This window comes from Mandrillus leucophaeus, unplaced genomic scaffold, assembly GCF_000951045.1.
Source record: "Mandrillus leucophaeus isolate KB7577 unplaced genomic scaffold, Mleu.le_1.0 Scaffold46, whole genome shotgun sequence".
NCBI classification, from domain to species: Eukaryota; Metazoa; Chordata; class Mammalia; order Primates; family Cercopithecidae; genus Mandrillus; species Mandrillus leucophaeus.
In genome coordinates, this window is record NW_012104920.1 from 1,218,718 (window position 1) to 1,224,968 (window position 6,251).

Here is a 6,251-nt window from a genome sequence, read left to right on the forward strand (position 1 = left end):
CGGGACTGCCCGTCGAGGTGCGCGGCTCCAACGGGGCCTTCTACAAGGTGAGACGGCGCGCCGACTGGGGACGCCGGTCCTTAGCCCCCTCCCCCGGCCGGAGCAGGAACGCGTGGGGCGGGATCGAGCTTCTGGAGCTGAGTCCTGGCCCTTAGAATCTTCGACCCTTGCTCCCACCCGCAGCCTTCCCTGAGAGACCTCTTGGAGTGAACCTGTTCCTTTTATTTTTGACCCCTTTACTGCACCTGCTTCTACCCCCATCTCAGGGAGAATGAACTTCAGGCCATTATTGTCCCTGGCTTGGCGCTCCCCGCTCCCCAGGAGAGACCCCTTTACCCAGCTTCTAACTGACTGTTTCCGTTGTCTGATGGAAGACATACCTTAGACCTTAATCACATCTTCCCCACGGTCCAGGCACATGGAGAATTGTCTTTCTTCTGCACGGTCCCCTTGGGAAGGCCCCCTCTGTCCCATATCGGATCCTTTCATCTTCCTCAGAGAGGCCTCTGCCTACTGACTCTGGAACACTCACCCCACTTTCAGCTTATATTCCGGTTCCCAAGCCAAGGAGAAATGGTCAGATCCATTTACGACGTTTGGCATCTTTGACCTCAGGAACCCTGGGTTGGATCAGTCAAGTTGCTTCTCAGCCAGCCATAAGGTGGCATCTTTCGCAAGTCTTTCACCCCACCACACCTTGATCTCAAGGCCCACTGGTCTACCATTCTACTCAGAATGGATTTGAGGTCTCACTTAGACTTAAGATACCTTCAGGTCATTCTTAGAGTTTCTTCGTCTTGAGGCATGTAAGCTTCATAGTCATGATCTCTAAAAGGATCTCTCAAAGGAAGCTCATGGGGTTCCCTTCTGTTTTTCTTAAGATTTCCACTTCTTGGAGACTCTTGGCCAACTATTCCAGTTCGGGAATCTGACAACCTTTTTTGGAAGAAGGGATCATCTTTCAAAGACCCTTCCTTATTTGACCTCCCCCTTTGCCCAGGATTTGGTTCCTTAGAACTCCTTATAATACCACCTTCCTTATCTGCTCTGAATCCATTTTCTAGGGCATTTTTTTCCCATTTGGATTAAGCCAGAGAGAACCCTTTCTTGCCTCCCAAGAGTTTTTCTTTGACTGTTGCTATTCTGAACCTCTTTTGGATTTGATGCCTGGAATTGTCCCAGAGACTCTCCTGATTTCTGTCTCATTCTTTGATTTCACCTGGGGGAGCTGTAGAAGAGATACCTTCCCATGGCATTACTTGTTAAGAGTAGATCCCCCTTCCCCCTTTCCTTCTGTTCCCCTCAGGCCTTTACACCCTACAGTAGCCCTCTCTAGTTTCTCATGCCCTTGGAAGTGTTTTTCTTTGACTCCTTCCCTAAGTCATATTTTCTGTAACTGTAGAGGGTCTTGTAATTTCCCTTGGGTGGTTTCTGCCTCTACTTCAGTTGCTAAGTTCATTGTAGTCTTTTTTTTTTTTTTGAGACGGAGTCTGGCTCTGTCACCCAGGCTGGAGTGCAGTGGCGCGATCTGGGCTCACTGCAAGCTCCGCCTCCCAGGTTCACGCCATTCTCCTGTCTCAGCCTCCCGAGTAGCTGTGACTACAGGCACACACCACCACGCCCGGCTAGTTTTTTGTATTTTTAGTAGAGACGAGGTTTCACTGTGTTAGCCAGGATGGTCTTGATCTCCTGACCTTGTGATCCGCCCGCCTCGGCCTCCCAAAGTGCTGGGGTTACAGGCGTGAGCCACCGCGCCATTGTAGTCATTTTTTACTTACTCTTCATACTTACCCATTTTTGCCTTACTTCCCTCATCAGATTTCTTTCTGTGCGGTGACTTTGGGTACCCATGTCTAACTTACTGTCTCCATTCAAGTTTTTGGCTTTTTCTCCTAATATTTCTGTATTCCTGTGTAATCCCCAGGGATCACCTAATTCCCTGTCTAGCTGAAGGAAGCTCCCTGCTGATCTCTTTTGTCATTTTCTGCATACTTGCCTAACTCTTGGGACTTTTTCTTGTAGCCTGCCTCCATAGCATTTCTGTTTTTTTTGGCAAAAGTCTCTAATTCCTTTCTGCTTTTGATAGAGCACATTTGTCTCTCATATCCTTTTCCCCAAACTTGCACTACCTTTGTTGAAATACGCTTCCTAAAGTGGCCCTCCCTGTTTCCCTCGGTATCTTTTCCTTCATCTGGGTCCTTAACACCCCAAAATTCTGAGTTCCAAGAAAAGTGATTCTTAAGTTGAGTCCAAGATCAAGATATGATGTTTGCTTTGTTCTAGGAAGCACAGGAGCCCTGCACAGCTGGGAAAGATTGGTATCCAGTTCAAATGAACTGTAGGAGATGGCTGGGAAGGGACACGTTTTCTGTTCCACATATAAGTGTCCAGCAGAAAGTCTCTCTGAATCTTTTCCCTTTCTCCTGTGCGCTGTGGGCAATGATAGACTTGAGTACATGGGGACCAGGATACTCTGATTCAGAGAGTAGAGTCCGGGGTTGAGTTGAAAGCCAGGTAATGTGGTAATGTGGATCTGGGCAGGTTAGCATTTTCTGCCCCGTTCCTGAGTTAAAAACCACAAATCCCTAAATTCAGGCTAATCTTCCACTCTCAGTACCCTATAGATACTTACCCGTTTTGACCTTGCTGCTGATTTAATATTCATGACTCAGCAAACTTGGGATGGGTCAGGGAGTATTTACACTGCTTCTGGAAATGTACATTGGGAAGGTCCCTTTTTTCTCTCTCAGAATTGGGCCCTGTTGTCAGTTTTCTTTTCTTTCTCTTCTTTTTTTTTTTTTAAATTTGAGACAGGGTCTCCTTTTGTCATCCAGGCTGGAGTACAGTGGCATGATGTCATCTCACTGCAGCCTCCGCCTCCCGGGTTCAAGCGATTCTCCTGCCTCAGCCTCCAGAGTAGCTGGGATTACAGGTGTGCAACACCATGCCTGGCTAATTTTTGTATTTTCAGTAGAGACGGGGTTTTGCCATGTTGGTCAGGCTGATTTCTGACTCCTGACCTCAAGTGATTAGCCCGCCTTGGCCTCCCAAGTGCTGGGATTACAGGTGTGAACCACCATGCCCTCCCATCAGTTAGTTTTCTTAAAGGATAAAATGTTAGATCTGGGATCTAAGTTATTTTGTAGCTATCCCAATATTAAGTTTGTCAGACTTACTCTTTTTTTCTGTTTTTTTTTCATGTTAGACTGGCATCTGTAACAAGGTTTGAGGGAGGCACACATCACACGTGAGCTTGAAACCTCAGTCATCATGCTTAAGATGTACTCAATGATCTAATGTATTTTATTCTTTAAGTTGTACTCTCCCAAATGAAGTATTCACCTTCCAGGGCGCAATCATCCTACTCCGAACCTCACCTGGATATCCTAATCCCCATTCCTTTCTTAATCAACGTGGCATCCTCAGCTTCAGTACTTAGTTTTTACTCAGACTGTTCCTGCTCTTCTCCTAGAACCCCCTCCTTTGCTTTGGGAGTCTAGAACTAGACAACAGTCAAAGTGGGGACCCATTTTATATCTTCTAATTTGAGGAAACCAAAGTACCTAGGAACCTGGGGCTCGCTCTTGCTCTGCTGGCTTGGTGCCAGGCTCCAGAAGCCAAAGCCAGGTGATGCTATGGCCACTGAATCAAGTCATCCTCTGGATCTAGGTGGCTCCCTAACACATTCCACCCACCTGTTTTTGCCTTCCCCTGCTTATTTTCACAATGAGCATAGACTGAGCAGAACTTGGGGCTCACTTTCCACCACTGATACCCTTGGAGAAAAAAACTGGTATGGGATGAATGGGTGGAATGTAGGAGCAGAAACAGGATTGGAATATGAAGTTGGGGACAGAGCTAGTTTTGGAGACTTAATTGAAGGAAAGAGGCTCTGGAAGTATAAGGTTGAGTGAGATTTGGTTGAACTACCGAGTGATGTGAGAGATTACTCCATTCTGAGCTTTGCATTTCTGCCTTGGAAGTCATGGTAGCTGGAAAAACTAGGGTAATATTGCTACTCACCCTGGTGCCAAGCCTAACATGGTGGAGGATAATTGGATTACACCATAGGCATAGCCTTTGTGAATATATCTAGGAGTAGAAATCTCTTCACAAAAGCAGTAGGTTAGTGATTGTCATCTGTCTCTTTTCCACTTCTTTCTGTCAGTGTAACTCCTGCCTTGATAAACTACTTCTAAGACTTGGAGTAGACATTTTGGGTAAGGAATTGGATAAAGTCAGCTGAAGAGGCTGGTCGGAATAATTCTAGAAATCCAGATGACCCTACAGCCTCTGCCTCTTGGCTTCAAGTGATACTCGCCTCAGCCACCCTGAATAGCTGAGGTTACAGCCATGTGCCACCATGCCTGGCTCATTTATATTTGTGTGTGTGTGTGTGTGTGTGTGTGTATGTATATATAGTTTTTTTTTTTTTTTTTTTTTTTGTAGCGATGGGATTTTACCATATTGGCCAGGCTGGTCTCGAACGCCTGACCTCAGCTGATCTGCCGGCCTCAGCCTCCCAGTGTTGGGATTACAGGGAAAAGAAGAGGGAATGGTTAAAATATTAGTGGTTGTGGGAGGAGGGAGGACACCTGAGCAGGAGCTAAGGGAAGAACCCAAAAGGGAAGAGGGACCCAGGCAAGTAGAAGTAAAAGTGCCTCAGAAGACTTGAATGCAGAACAGTAGGAGTTGGCATTAAACCTGAATGAATATGTTCATAACTCAGGTTCTTTTTTTGAAAAAGGAAAAAAATCTGAATGAAGACTAGAAAAAACATTTCTGGAGAAGAGAATGTCAGAGAAAGAGAAAGCATGGGTAAAAAAGAGGCCAGGAAATACCAGTAGTAATTAAAGCCTTGGGCAGTAGTAAGGCTCTAAGAAAGAACATTCAGTCAAGAATGGTCTTGACTGACTGCAGCCTCTGTAGCAAGACATATCCCTAAAGACGAGAAAGGTGGCTTGTATGAAGAGCGAAATGCAGGCTTAGATTTTCCCATCGTAAGGAAATAGCAATCTGGTAAGTGTTTATGATTGATTAGTTCTGTGAGGTGGGAGCTGTGCATTTGCCAAGGGCATTTTTGGTGTTTTCTAAGCTTAGCCTTTGTCCCTTGCAGCAAAGCTCATGAATAGTTCTTGTGTATTAGCCTTTTGAAACCTCTACTTCTTATATTTTTTTATTATTTTTATTTTTTTTTTGAGTCAGGGTCTTGCTCTGTTGCCCAAGCTGTGGACTGCAGTGGTGTGATCACAGCTCACTACAGCCTCGACCTCCCTGGCTCAAGTGATCCTCCCACCTCAGCCTCCTGAATAGCTGGGACTACAGGCACAAGCCATCATACCCTGCTAATTTTTAAATTTTTTGCAGAGATGGGGTCTCCCTGTGTTGTCCAGGCTAATTTTTTAAAAAAACATATTTATTGAGGTGAAATTGACATACAACAAGGTAGACATATTTAAAGTGTGCCATTTGTTAAGTTTTGACATATATATAACTGAAACCATCACTGCAATCAAAAGAATGAACATTTCTGTCACTCCCAAAAGTCCTCCATCAACTACCAATCTTCTTTCTGTCATTATACATTAAATTGCCCTTCCTGATTTTTGACAGAAATGAAAAGGCAGGTCAATTCAGCTGAGAAAGGATAGTCTTTTCTTCTTTTCTTTCTTTTTTTTTTTTTAAAGGCAGAGTTTTGCTCTGTTGTCTAGGCTGCAGTGCGATGGCATGATCTTGACTGACTTCAGCCTCTGCCTCCTGGCTTCAAGTGATTTTCATGCCTCAGCCACCCTGAATAGCTGAGGTTACAGCCATGTGCCACCACGCCTGGCTAATTTATTTATTAGTAGTAGTAGTAGTAGTAGTAGTAGTAACAGTAGTAGTAATAGTAGTACTAGTAGCAGTAGTAGCAGCTATGGGGTTTTGCCATATTGGCCAGACTGATCTCAAACTCCTGGCCTCAGCTGATCTGCCAGCCTTGGCCTCCCAGTGTTGGGATTACAGGCATGAGCTACCACTCCCGGCCAGAAAGAACTGTTTGTCTTTTCAACAAGCAGTGCTGGAACAAGATATCTGTAGGTAAAAAATGGGCTGGGCACAGTGGTCACGCCCGTAATCCCAACATTCTTGGAGGCTAAGGCGGGTGTGTTGCTTGAGTCCAGGAGTTTAAGACCAGCCTGGGCAACACAGCGAAACCCCGTCTCTATTAAAAAATTTTTTTTTTAATTTAAAAATATGTTTTAGGCTCAAGC

The 6,251-nt window shown here is 45.1% G+C and overlaps 2 protein-coding genes across 3 annotated transcripts in view; one reads left to right on the plus strand and one right to left on the minus strand.

Moving 5' to 3' along the window:
* Window positions 1–428, minus strand: part of SHBG (sex hormone-binding globulin) — a 22,449-nt gene extending 22,021 nt beyond the window's left edge. For both annotated transcript variants that reach the window (XM_011994556.1, XM_011994561.1), the window contains exon 1: window positions 381–428. The gene's annotated coding sequence lies outside the window, so the exon portion shown is untranslated. The remainder of the gene's footprint in view (window positions 1–380) is intronic.
* Window positions 7–6,251, plus strand: part of FXR2 (fragile X mental retardation, autosomal homolog 2) — a 31,001-nt gene continuing 24,756 nt past the window's right edge. The window contains exon 1 of the mRNA XM_011994551.1: window positions 7–47. The gene's annotated coding sequence lies outside the window, so the exon portion shown is untranslated. The remainder of the gene's footprint in view (window positions 48–6,251) is intronic.